The 14,533-nt window shown below is 42.6% G+C and overlaps 1 protein-coding gene across 2 annotated transcripts in view; it reads right to left on the bottom strand.

The window, feature by feature from the left end:
• RNF144B (ring finger protein 144B) overlaps positions 1-14,049 on the bottom strand; it is a 191,951-nt gene extending 177,902 nt beyond the window's left edge. Inside the window, exons 1-2 of one of the 2 annotated variants that reach the window (XM_034961523.3) lie at positions 13,727-14,049; positions 13,394-13,601 (exon numbers count right to left, since the gene is read on the bottom strand). The gene's annotated coding sequence lies outside the window, so the exon portion shown is untranslated. The remainder of the gene's footprint in view (positions 1-13,393; positions 13,602-13,726) is intronic. The other variant, XM_034961524.3, reaches the window with a different exon arrangement.
• Between the last annotated feature and the right edge of the window lie 484 nt (positions 14,050-14,533).

Below are 14,533 nucleotides of genomic sequence, written 5' to 3'. Positions count from 1 at the left end.
TTCTAATTATTCTTAAATGATGAAAACACTTCAAGTCACCCCAAGTCCAGAAAATCAGTCACAGTTTTGTAATCGATGTGTCCAATCTAATATAGCACTCCAACTCTTCCAACTTGATGTGAAGTTAAACCTCTCTCCTCCTTCACCTGTGGCCTGCTGAATGAACGAACGCTAGCCACTTGTACTGGGGAAGGTAGACATGGGAAGATTGTATTCTCCTTAGCTAGGTTGCTAATTTAGGCAACCCCAGTTTCTGATACTAATCCCTCATTCTGAGGAAGCGGTGGGGAGAGGAAGAGGCAGAAGGAAAGTTCTTCCTTGATTAAGACAATTGCAATGACCTAAGGCTGGTGATCTACAGGCTTGGTGGGCATTTAAAGCTTACTTCGGGCTGGGCGCGGTGGCTCACGCCTGTAATCCCAGCACTTTGGGAGGCCGAGGCGGGTGGATCACAAGGTCAGGAGTTCAAGACCAGCCTGGCCAAGATGGTGAAACCCCGTCTCTACTAAAAATACAAAAAAATTAGCCGGGCGTGGTGGTGGGCGCCTGTAATCCCAGCCACTCAGGAGGCTGAGGCAGAGAATTGCTTGAACCCGGCAGGCAGAGGTTGCAGTGAGCAGAGATTGTGCCACTACACTCCAGCCTGGGCGATAGAGCGAGACTCATCTCAATAAATAAATAAATAAATAAAGCTTACTTCTTCTCTTGAGCCCAGGTGGGATGGTAGTGGTGGAGATAGGAAGTTGGGAAGTAGAGACGCTCCCAGCCCACCCTCATCACTGGAGATATTTCACCTGCAGATTGCTTTCTGCAGATGGTTACTTATGGCTGTTTCTTGCTGGGGTCCAAAAGGCATGCTTACACATGATTTGAGATGACCCCAGGCCCCGTCAGTCACCTGTGTGGTCTACCTTTGGTCTCTGGGAAACAACCGCTGCACTCTGTGCTCTATCAAACTATAAGACAATGTGCTACATCTCTTTTGCTCCACCATCAGAGGAGCCAGCCAGCAGGTCTCTTGTTCTTTAGATTTCTCAGGCATGCATACTGGTCCACTATGCCTTTCAATCTGTGGGGGGATGCACATTAAGTACTCCAAATGGTCTGCATAAAACTCCTATCTCTAGATGTAGGTTGAAGGGGCAAGGACCTTACACTCCTCTCCCATGGTGGCCAGGAGGGAGGGACTCAAGCCCATCATCAACTCTCTAAAAATCATCTTCTAATCTTTATCTTCTTGGCCTCTCCTACCTGTTTCATTGGCCGGATGTGGTCAGTGAGCTAACCTGGTTGGAAGACAATGCTGACCTGTTCTCCTGTGCTTCCTTTTCCACCTGCTTTGTATTCTTACCTGACTTTGGAATGCGGCTTCTATTGTCTTAGGCCACAGCTAACACGGAAACTAAAACGGTTCCATTTTAACATCCTCTATTTACATGTGTACTCATATTTCTATCAACTAGTTCATTTTCATTTGTTTTCAGAAAACAAAAATGAAAACAAAAACAAACAAACACATTCTGTTGGCTCACAAACTCTAGGAAGCAGGGTTTGAACTCCCAATAGTTAAATAACCCCAGAAATGAAGGCTTAAGGGCCAACTATGAAAAGGAGTCATGACAATGGGTGTTGAGGTAGAATGGAAGCTTAGTTAGGAGGATACAGGAGCAGGATTCAAAGGCAGAGTCAGAGTTCCTGACCTACAACACCCTAAGGCACATTGGACTGAAGTTACAGGTTTTCATTCTCCCAGCCCTGCTTCTCCTTTTCTATGACTGCACCGTGTACCATAAACCCAAACCAGGTCTCTAGGATTTATTTTTAGATTCCTCCCTCTGTCTCTCACCTGCCGTATTCAATCAGTCACCAAGTCCCATTAACACTATTTATATCCCATCTATCCTATCTAGCCCCTCCTCCCAATCCCCTCTGCCACAACTTTCATTTAGGTTCTCACTAACTTTGACCTGTGTTTTTTTTTTTCTTTTGAGACGGAGTCTCACTTTGTCACCCAGGCTGGCGTGCAGTGGTGCGATCTCAGCTCACCACAACCTCTGCCTCCCGGGTTCAGGCCATTCTCCTGTCTCAGCCTCCCGTGTAACTGGGACTACAGGTGCCCGCCACCACGCCCAGCTAATTTTTGTATTTTCAGTAGAGACGGGGTTTCATCATATTGGTCAGGCTGGTCTCGAACTCCTGACCAAACACCCTCACAGCCTCCCAAAGTGCTGGGATTACAGGCATGAGCCACCGTGCCCAGCTGACCTGTGCTTTTTTTAAAGATAGGTGAGTAGACTATGCTTATTTGCTAATGGAAAAGAGTCAATAGAGAAGAAGAGGTTGAAAGTATTTGAGAGAAGAAAATTGATGAAGCCAAATCCCTAAACAAGGAGAGATGGAACCTTCAACCAGCGGGGAAAAGACACTCTTAAGCAGGAAAAGAAAATCTTCACTGAGATACTAACTTTCTCACAAAGTTGGGTTATTCAATTTTTAAATGTTAGTATTTTCTGTCTTTTCTGAAATAATATTAGGTAGTAATTTTATTTATTTATTCATTCATTTTGAGACAGGGTCTCACTCTGTTGCCCAGGCAGCAGTGTAGTGGCACAATCATGGCTCATTGCAGCCTCAACCTCCTGGGCTCAAGCGATCCTCCTACCTCAGCCTCCCAAGTAGCTGGGACTACAGGTGCATGCCGCCACACCTGGTTAATTTTTGTATCTTTTGTAGAGACAGGTTTTCACTATGTTGCCCAGCCTGGTCTCAAACTCCTGGGCTCAAGCTATCAGCCTGCCTCAGCCTCTGAAAGTGCTAGGATTACAGGCGTGAGCCACTATGCCCAGCCTAGATAGTAGTATTTTTAATATCCTTACTTGAAAAAATTTAAATATGGCAAACTTTTAGTCCTTAACTTTTTTTTTTTTTTTTGAGACAGAGTCGCGCTCTGTCGCCCAGGCTGGAGTGCAGTGGCGCAATCTCGGCTCATTGCAAGCTCCGCCTCCCAGGTTCACGCCATTCTCCTGCCTCAGCCTCCTGAGTAGCTGGGACTACAGGCGCCTGCCACCATGCCCGGCTAATTTTTTTGTATTTTTAGTAGACACGGGGTTTCACTGTGTTAGCCAGGATGGTCTCGATCTCCTGACCTAGTGATCCGCCTGCCTCAGCCTCCCAAAGTGCTGGGATTACAGGCATAAGCCACTGCGCCCGGCCTAGTCCTTAAATTTTTAAAAAATTTTGCTATTCCTTCAAATCTAAATCCAGTTTCCCAATCTTAAGTATCTGTCTAGCTACTGACCCATCTCTCTCCTTTCTCTATGTTTTCCCTTTCTCCTAAGGGAGAAACTTTTTTTTTTTTATTGGCTGTTTACACTTTCCTTGCTTCCTTAACCTCATTAATCAATCCAACTACAGTCTTCCTTCTACCTGCATATCTCTACTGAAACTGCCTGTGGCTGAGCTCACACTAAGTTCCTAATTGCCAAAGCTACCGGAAATTTGTCATAATATATGACACTAATGACTATTCTTTTCATCTTAAATGTCTATAGTCCCTTTAACTCCCGGACTTCACTCTCTTCTAGTCTTCCTCCTACCCTCTGGCTACTCCTTCTCAGCCTCCTGTTGACTTCTCCTCTATGTCCTCAGGGTTCCATTGTTGAAGGTCTCTCCGCTTCACACTCCTGGGCTAACTCAGGGCATGGCTATTATCATCAGTCTGGGTTCTGACAATTCCTATATAATTATCTCCCACAATATTTACAACTCTATGAGGTAGATGTTACCTTTTCCCAGAGTTCAAACGCTGCTTTCCAGGCGAAGGAAATGAGGCTAAGAAAACTTAAGTAATCTGCAAGAAGTTCCATCATTAGGGAAGTATTCAGTCCACGACCTTCTGAATTCAGAGGTTATGATTATTTGACTCTAAAGCAATTGTTTTAAGGATAAAATAAGATAATGTATAAACATTTGCAGACTGAAACAAAAGGCTTATATGTTAATGAAATTCAGACATTTTATAGCAAAGAAAATTTTGTAAAGTCCAAATTCCCTTCTCTAATATCGTCTGTGTCTTGCTCTCTCCCTTCTCCCTGAAGTGGTAAAGCAAATCAGAATGCATTTCTTTTTTTTTGGAACAGAGTCTTACTCTATCACCCAGGTTGGAGTGCACTGGCGCGATCTGGGCTCACCAGAACAAAATTACAGCTAGGAAAGAGGACTAAGTTCTAGTGTTCTATACCACTGTAGGATGACTCTAGTTAATAATAATACATAGTTTCAAACAGCTAGAAGGAAGATATTGAATGTATATAGTTTCAAATAGCTAGAAGGAAGATACTGAATGTTCCCGACATGAAGAAATGATAAATGTTTGAGATGATGGATATGCTAATTACTGTGATCTGATCACTATACATTATATGTATCACAACGTCACTATGTACTGCATGAATATGTACAATTATTTGTCAATTTTACAAAGTTTTTAAATAATAAAGCCAGAAGCAAGAAATAACCTAATACAAAAAGAAAATATATGACTTCAGCATTTATTAATAATGATAATAATTGATTTAAATAATCCTAGATTGTATCAACAAAAAACTAGGAAACGTGGGAGTTGGAGAAAGAGAGGTAGTAAATGTGCCAACTTTCCCATCTTGCAGAAATAAAGTTAATAAATACCGTTTTCTCCTGGCATTGATTAGGGAAAACATGCATATACATGTGCATATATATATATATACACACACACGCACACAAACAAAAACATTAGCATATACATATATACACACACACAAACAAAAACCCGAAAGGCAGCAGTAGTGGATATTTAAAATATGAGAACTACCTTCCAAACTATCACAGGGAAAGTGAGCAAACATAATAGTATTATCCAGATAACAAAAGAAACACTCTCAATAGCATGGGCAATTCTTATGATATATTGTTAAATTCTTTTAAAGTAGGTCAAAAAGCAAAATGCATAGAAAAAAGTGTCAATTCTGTAACAACAAAATTAGTACACATATATACTCACACACATTATTGTAGTAAATAACTATGAAAGTCATACCAAATTGTTAAATGTGGTTATCTCTGGATGGTAGATTTGGAGGTAGTTTTGATATTCATCTTTAAAGTCCTCTGTATTTTCCCAACCAAAAATGTAAAATAAGGCAATTGCCTGAAATGCTCCTTAACCTTTTTCATAAGCCTATTTATTTATTAGGGACAGGATCTTCCTCTATTGCCCAGGTTGGAGTGTAGTGGCATGACCATAGCTCACTGCAGCCTCAACTTCCCTGGCTCAAGCAATCTTCCTGCCTCAGCCTCCCGAGTAGCTGGGACTACAGGCGTGCACTACCACACCTAATTATTTATTTACTTATTATTTATTTATTTATTTTTGAGACATGTTGCCCAAGTGAGTCTGTTGCCCAAGGTGGAGTGCAGTGGCGCGATCTCAGCTCACTGCAACTTCTGCCTCCCAGGTTCAAGTGATTCTCGTGCCTCAGACTCCTGAGTAGCTGGGAGTACAGGCATGCGCCATCACACCCAGCTTATTATTTTTTTTTTTTTTTTGTATTTTTAGTAGAGATAGAGTCTCACTCTATTGGCCAGGCTGTTCTCAAACTCCTAGCCTCAAGTGATCTGCCCACCTCTGCCTCCCAAAGTGCTGGAATTACAGGCATAAGTCACCACACCGGCTCATCAATTTTTTTAAAATTTTGTAGATACAAGGTCTCACTATGTTGCCCAAGCCAGTCTCGAACTCCTGAGCTCAAGGGATCCTCCTCCCACCTCGGCCTCCCATAATACTGAGATTACAGCTGTGAGACACTGTGCCTGGCCCATAAGCCTATTTATAAATTTAAATTGATATAAAAACAATTTTAAATGTAATACTCTCCAAATACTCTTACCTCTTTCTGCTCACATGGTTTCCCAGAAAATATTTAAATGATGATAAAGTATGCTAATGGAGAATATGACTTTTTTTTTTTTTTTTTTTCCTGAGACAGAGTCTTACACTGTCGCCCAGGCTGGAGTGCAGTGGCGCGATCCCAGCTCACTACGACTTCCGCCTCCCAGGTTCAAGCGATTCCCCTGCCTCAGCCTCCCGAGTAGCTGAGATTACAGGTGTGTGCCACCATGCCTGGCTAATTTTTGTATTTTTAATAGAGGCAGGGTTTCACTATGTTGGCCAGCCTGGTCTTGAACTCCTGACCTCATGATCCACCCACCTTGGCCTCCCAAAGTGCTGGGATTACAGGTATGAGCCACTATGCCTGGCTGAGAGTATGACTTTAGAAGAAAAAAAATCATGACTAATTAAATATTATGGGGGAAAGTATTGTTAAAAGCAGTTGCTTGACTTTTTTTCCGTGTGTGTGTGTGTGTGTGTGTGTGTGTGTGTGTGTGTGTGAAAAGCAAGGTCTTGCTATGTTGCCCAGGCTGGTCTCAAACTCCATGGCTCAAGCGATCCTCCCGCCTCTGCCTCCCTAAGTGGCGGGATTACAGGTGTGAGCCACCATACCTGGCTAGCTTGAAAATTTAAAGCAAGATTTCATGAGGCATTAATTACGCACTCTCCAAAAAAGGGGACAAAGGTGGGAAGGGGCAAACATTCTGTCAACGTTCCCAAGCTGCAGACCAGGAAGCTGACCCCTGCCAAGAGAATGGCTGAGGGCCAGTTGCTTTCTGTACTAGGCCCAAAGTAGAGCCTTTCAAAGTGTTTACAAAGGTTTTCTATGAACCTCCTAATTCAGAGAATAGCCTTTGCCTTTGGGGATATGGAAACAAATGCATTGGAAGAATGGTAGCGAAAGAGAAAGAGAGCCCTCTCCAGATGCAAGGCTTTCTCCTAGGGTAGAAGTGTTAAGATTCCATTGTAATGAGGCAATTGTTCACCTCTTCATGTAAGAAATAACATAGGCCATAATAAATAACAAAGCATAATAAATAACAAAGGCCAAAAGAAGCAGATTAAAATGTATAAATTCTGGCCGAGCCTGTAATCCCAGCACTCTGGGAGGCCAAGGCGGGCTGATCACCTGAGGTCAGGAGTTCAAGACCAGCCTGGACAACATGGTAAAACCCTGACTCTACTAAAAACACAAAAAAATTAGCCAGGCATGGCACCTGTAATCCTGGCTACTTGGGAGTCTGAGGCAGGAGAATCACTTGAACCTGGGAGGCAGAGGTTGCAGTGAGCCGAGACTGTACCATTGCACTCCAGCCTGGGCAATAAGAATGAAACTCCATCTAAAAAAAAAAAAAATATATATATATATATATATATATATATATATATATATATATATATAAATTCATGGAACTGAAGGTAAAATTTGTACTACTGCTAAATTGTTAGATTTGTCTCAGATTAATAAATATTTTGTATAGAACAATGACTCTTGAACCTACCAGACTAATGTTCATTTTTAAAACAAATATTTTGTGAGCTACCCCTTTTATATCTTGAAGTGAAACAGAAAATATAGCCAAATACATACATACTTTAAAAACAAAACAATGCAACCTCCTGATTATAACATAAAGGAGACATAAAGTAAATTCTAATAAAGTAGTATACATTGTAATTTACATAAAGTAAATTCTAATAAAGTAGTACACATTTTAATTTATAACTGCTCTGGCAGGATGATGACACTAAAAGACAGAACTCCTAAAAAGTCTCGAATAAAAAGTTATCGTGCAGTAAAGAATCACCTGCAAAGTGCAGTGGCTCATGTCTATAATTCCAGCACTTTGGGAGGCCAAGGTGGGCGGATCACTTGAAGTCAGGAGTTTGAGACCAGCCTGGCCAATATGGCAAAACCCCATCTCTACTAAAAATACAAAAATTAGCCGGGTGTGGTGGTATGCGCCTGTAGTCCCAACTACTCCACAGGCTGAGGCAGGAGAATGGCTTGAACCTGGGAGGTAGAGGTTGCTGTGAGCTGAGATCGCACCACTGCACTACAGCTGGGTGACAGAGCAAGACTCTGTCTCAAAAAAAAAAAAAAAAATGCAATGGAGAGTGTGCAAATTTATCATATTATAGATGTCTTGTAAATCACCAAAAGTTTATGAAATTATTTTTTTAAATGTATGTTTAAAGACATCTTGATTATTAAGGATTCATTCGGCTTTGGAACACATTTTTTATTTTTTAACCATTCAACATTTATTATGTCCTACTATGTGCTATCCCTGGGGATACAGAGATGAAAAAAAAAAAACCATGCTTCCTACTCTCAAGGAGCTCACAGTCTAATGAGGGAGACTGACAAATAATTAGACAATGACAATACAGTGCACTAAGTGCTGTGATTGAGGGAAATTTTGAGGTAACACCTGAATTATCTTGAAGTTCATGTATGAGATATAAAAACACACCTTTTTGCTATTATTTTCTAGGCTTGTGTATATGCATGTAAATTCATAGTAAAACATCTGGAAGGATCACACCAAACTAAACATTTCTATTCCACAAGTATTTCCTAAATGTGTCAAGTGCTTTTCTAGGCATTTGGGATATATCACCAAACATAACAGACCAAGATCTCTGCCCTAGTTGCAAAGTCTTTTCAGAATTAGGAAATAGCTCAGATATCTTTTTTTTTTTTTTTTTTTTAGAAGGAGTCTTGCTTTGTTGCCCAGGCTGGAGTGCAGTGGTGCGATCTTGGCTCGCTGCAACCTCAGCCTCCCAGGTTCAAGCGATTCTCCTGCCTCAGCCTCCTGAGTAGCGGGGACTACAGGCACGTGCCACCACACCCGACTAATTTTTGTATTTTTAGTAGAGACTGGGTTTCACCATGTTAGCCAGGATGATCAGGAGATCTCGTGATCCACCCACCTTGACCTCCCAAAGTGCTGGGATTATAGGCGTGAGCCACCACGCCTGGCCAGATATCTTAAAATGAGTATATAATCATCTATAGACTCACTCCACAGCTTGTATCTATTAGGGAAGCAATGTGGAATGTTAGAAGGGTACGCAACCTTGATCAAGATGCTCCCTTCTCTGAATCACAGATCTGTATAAAGGGAATAATAAAATGGCTACTTCATAGGTCCGTAAAGATATTTTCTTAATGTAGGTAAAGTACCTCAATAAATGGTAGTAAATTGTGGTACTAGCAAGAATACCTCTCTAAATGGTCTCTCAAGATTGAATTCAATCCTTTCAGTGCCTATATACGAGGACAAATTATTTTACCACTAGTGAGAGTAGATCTTCAAGACAGATGATCTTGAAAGACAAAAGCATCAAGAAGTAGGACTTCCAGGCCAGGTGTGGTGGGTTGTGCCTGTAATCCCAGCACTTCAGGAGGCCAAGGCCGGAGGAATGCCTGAGCCCAGGAGTTCGAGGCTGCAGTGAACTATGATTGTGCCACTGCACTCCAGTCTGGGTAACAGAGCAAGACACTGTCTCTTAAATAAAAAGAAGAAGAAAGGAGGAAGGAGGAAGAGGAAGAAGAGGAAGAGGAGGAGGAAGAGGAGGGAGAAGACGAAGACAAGGAAGATGAAGAAAAGTAGGAAGAAGAAGAACAAAGAAGAAGGAGAAAGAAGAAGAAAAGAAGAAGAACAACAACAACAAAAAGCTAGTACTACTACTGCCAGGAGAAGCTTTAATTAATAAGATTTTGAGGCTGGACACAGTGGCTCACACCTATAATCCCAGCACTTTGGGAGGCCAAGGCAGGTGAATTGCTTGAGCTCAGGGCTTTGAGACCAGCCTGGGAGCCTGGACCAGTGTGGACTTGGCTGGCTGAATATGTCTGCTCCCAGCCAAAATGGCAAAACCCAGTCTCAAAAAAAAAAAAAAAAAAAAAATAGCCAGGCATGGTGGTGCACACTTGTGGTACCAGCTACTCAGGAGGCTGAAGTAGAAGGATTGCTTGAGCCCAGGAGGTCAAGGCTGCAGTGAGCCTAGATGGCGTCACTGCACTCCAGCCTGGGTGACAGAGCGAGACCCTGTCTCAGGAAAAAAAAAAAAAGAAAAAAAAGAAAAGGAAATAGAATTTTGAGAGCTAGAACCTCCAGTGATAGTTTCCATTAGTTCATATGAAAATCTCCGGGATAGGGTGTGAAAGCTAACCATTCCTGAATGATTGGCTGATTTATTAAGTCATGCTCTTCACACACCCATGACCTTACTCCTTCCTCTCTCTACACTCAGCTCTCTTAGTGTACTACTCTTTTCTTGTGTCAGTCAGTTGAAGTAGTTCCATTCAATATAATGAAAAACCTAGGATGCTGGTATAGAGTAGTTCACTGCCTTTGTAAATGACCTACATTGCCTTTAATGCCATGTTTTTTTTAATTTTTATTTAAAAAAAATAATTGTAGACACAGGTCTTGCCATCTTTCCCAAGCTGTCTCCAACTCCCAGGCTCAAGCAATTCTCCCGCCTCAGCCTCCCGAAGTGCTAGGATTACAGTTGTGAGCCACTGCTCCCAGCCTAATGCCACACTCTGAGTTTTGTTGAATATCTAGCTGAGATTTGCAACCACTTTGCTGTCACTGCTACATTATTAAATTCATATATAAATTCATTTCAAATGAACAAAATTCTCATTACTACAAGAATTGGAAAGAATATAAAATTTAATGTCTATTCTCAGTTTGGATTATACTTATGAGCACTTCAGTATTCATCTGTAGAAAGAAATGATTAAAATCTAGATGACTTTTAAAGTGCCTTCTAATTTTAATACTCTATAACACTATTACTTCTACATAGCTGAATCATTGGTAAGTTATCATAGCTCAATGAAATAAGGCAATTTGTAGTGTAGGCTGCACTAAGGCTATGCTCTCTGTGGCCAAAGTTATTTCTTAGAATACTGAGCTAAAAATGTAACTGCATTCTGCAACCTATGCAAACATGTTCTAATTGATGGGAGGGGAAAAAAATTCAATTCAGAGTGCCAACAATTCCTCTGTGAGTTAGCGTGGCAGGGATAGCGTAGGGTCAGTGAAGCATCAAGTTACAGACCAAATTAAAGGTCTGGAGAAGAGTGGCAGAGTCTAATCATCCATCGTCTGAGGTTGCCAAAACTGGATCTACCACCCTTACTCACTCACAAAGGACCGTTCTATGGAGGCTAAGCATACAGACTTTGGGCTTCAAACATCTTTTTTTAAAAAAAGGTCTTCTCGTTCCAAATAGATCTTTATGAAATTATTTCCTTGAAGCTCTCAGTTCTGTCATTTTAAAATTTCCATCAAAAAGTAATCAAAACCTAATGCTTACAGTGTTCTGCCACAAATAAAAAATTATTGTGGGTTTTTGTTCCTATTAAAAACATATGCAACATATACATATTTATAGAAGTCCCAGAACCAGTGTACACACGTCCACAAAAACCTTAGGAAAATAATGTTAATAGTTTTGCCTAAACCAATAAATTTTATATTGTGCTCTGTCCATGACTACCCTTACTAAGCTAACACTTTGCAAAGGTCAGCAAGCAATGAATACTTCTGCATATTTTGTGGCATAGGTTGCAAACATTAGATCTATAGGGATGAATTAAGGTCACTTTTAAAATTCAGACAGTATTTTCTGGACTTGGTTGACCGAATCATGCGCATCTGCACTATTTTTCCTGGGGGAAAGTTAATTTTAGAAAGGAGAAAAAGTTTGCCAGGAAAACAATCACATTGGCTCAATCTCTAGACAGTGATTCTTTTCTTAAAAGTTCAAAATGCTTTACAGACAGCCTCCTGCTTGTCCTTAATATCCTTGAAAGCGGGTATGGAATATCATCCTTATTTCATAACAGGCATCTGGTTTCATAAAAAGAAATGTAAGCTTTAATGTTATAACTACTTAAGGGTACTTTAAAAAATTGGTCCTTCACCTCAATATTTCAAAAGACAGAAAATAAAAATCTTTATTTTCCCTGGTAGTTACCTTCTGATAGTTGGATAAGTACTTATAATGGTTCAGGTACATATATGAATATATGAAAAGTAGCAGACATGCATCGATGACAAAGTTCAAGATGGAGAAACATTTAGTATTTCTGTAAATATGATATAATTTACAGACTCTCTTAATCAATTCAGGATAGAAGAACTTGGTTCAAATAATTAGGAGTGAAAACAGGATCTAAATTAATTAATATGATCACTGTTCCTTCTAGTTCCTAGAGATAATAGTCCATTTGAGTCTTTAGCCTTAAAGAAAAATGTAAAAATGTCAATGGGCTGCATTCCATCATCGACAAAAAGTCAAGGGAGCAGTGAAGGAAGATTTTCTGATTCTCTGGAGAATGGGCCTCAGCCCCTTCTAATTGTCAGGGTACTTGTGAAGGAATTCTTATATTTTAAAAATTGATATTTAAAAGCTGTTTAACCAGGTCTCCTAGAAGTATGCATTTCCCCCAATGTTATATCAGAGTTTCAAATGAATGTTAACTCTCCCTTTCCAAAATTGCTGTCTCGGACAAAGCGCTATGGCTCACTCCTGTAATCCCAGAACTTTGGGAGGCCAAGGCAGGTGGATCACTTGAGGTCAGGGGTTCGAGACCAGCCTGGCCAACATGGTGAAACCCTGTCTCTACTGAAAATACAAAAATTAGCCAGGCATGGTGGCGTATACCTGTAATCCCAGCTACTCGGGAGGCTGAGGCAGGAGAATCACTTGAACCCTGGAGGCGGAGGTCGCAGTGAGCCGAGATCGGACTACAGCACTCCAGCCTGAGCGACAGAGCGAAACTCCGTCTCAAAAAATAAAAACAAAATTTTAAAAAATTACCTTCTCAGATCCAATGATACCGCACCAATCACATTAATCAACTTGAGGGGAACTGGCTTTCATCCCTTTCACTGTATTTATTTTCAATTCACACTAATAGTTTCAACTGATGCTTAGCCACAGTGGGTGGCCCCTCTCTCTTCTTTGCGGACCTTACAGATACTTGGGGGTATGTTGCGGGGGCGGGCATCACAATCACCTGAGGTGCTTTTTAAATCTACTCAAGCCTGAACACACACACGCATGCAGGCACGCACACGCACACACACCAGATTTCTGAATCGAGATTTCAGAGTGGGGTCCAGCTTTTTTCCCCAGCGCCTAAGAGCTTTTGCTTTGTTATAAAGTTGTAGCACCGCAGTCACCCTGAAAACCTTGTACACTTATCATAATAGTTAAGGGGGGAAAAAACCACCTCAGCCTGTGCCAATACCAAAGGTAAGACAGTGCATTTACTTTGATCAAGAATCAATATTCCTCCCAAAGTTAGGATAGTAAAGGAAGTGGGGTCGGGGGGAAGGTATGTTATGGAAGGAGAAGGAGTTATCACCTTTCAGCCTGGAAATTGTTACAGACCCTAGGGGAGATCTTTGCGTCCGTGTTTGCGCCACACACCTGGAAAGGGTGGATTACTCCTGCCAGCCCTGACCTCAGAGCCGGGGGTGCGGGTTTCCGGAGCTTCCCGGGGGCGGGGAAGAAAGTCGGGAGTGGAGCTTGGAGAAGAGGTGGGGGTCCGGCGGACGGCGGAGGGGAAACGCGGATGGCCGAGGGTCTGATCCCCCGTGGGCCGCCCGCCGCGGCTTCAGCTCTGCGCGGAGGGGACCTGGGGACGGAGAAAGGGAAGGAGCAGAAGGGGAGGCGGTGACAGCCTCGGGGAGGCCGAACTGGCCCCTCGCAGAGGCTCCAGGCAGCTCGAGGGCGAACGCTGCACCCCGCGCCCCTCCTTACCTTGCGCCCGAGGTCCAAGTAAGGAGCAGGGAGACCCCAGGAGGCGCAGGGCTCCCGCCAAGGCGCGCGCGCGCTCGGGGTCCGCTATCAGCTTCTTCAGGCTGCGGCTTCAGGTATGGAAGACATTCAGGTCGCCTAGCTACCAGCCCCTTGGCGCGTCTCGGACCCCTCCTCGGCCCTCGCCCCGGCGGCCCTCTGCCCCGCTCCCCTCCGCCCCGCGCGCGCCCGCAGAGCCTCTCTGGCTGCTGATTTCGAAGAGCTTTGGCCCCTCTCCGCGGCCGGCCCTCCCTCCGCGCGCGCGCACTCACCTTCCCCACAAACGCACCCTCTTTAGGAAGGAGGCAGCGAATGCGGTCCTTGAAATTCTAGGCGCTGGGCAACTTCAGAAAACCTTTTAAAAATCTTTTATCTGCCCAATGAGGTTCAAAGTAGGGCACCATTTATATTCATACCCTGGCTCCGTCCTCTTTTTTGTCTTAACCACAGCATTATTTAACACTTGATATTCGTGTATAGGTTGAACTCTGAGAATCTCCTGCCAGGCATTTTAATTTTTCCAAAATAACTCCTTCCGTTTTATTGTTTTGAAAATGCAGACATCCCCACTTTATAAACTTGGGTTGCCAGGAGGTTAGATTGGCCTCAGAAAGCAGATGTTCAACTGCACAAGACAGAGCAAGTCTCTTCCCAGCAGCGCTGGTACTTGCCACCTGTAAGGGCCCTGCCTCAGGGCAAGAGCAGTTAATTACACCCTGGCTTTGGTTACCGAGCATGCCCGGAGCCTCTGTTCTCACTTAAGACTCAGTT

This window comes from Pan paniscus, chromosome 5 (genome assembly GCF_029289425.2).
Source record: "Pan paniscus chromosome 5, NHGRI_mPanPan1-v2.0_pri, whole genome shotgun sequence".
Taxonomy (NCBI): domain Eukaryota; kingdom Metazoa; phylum Chordata; class Mammalia; order Primates; family Hominidae; genus Pan; species Pan paniscus.
This window is presented reverse-complemented; position numbering and strand designations above follow the sequence as displayed.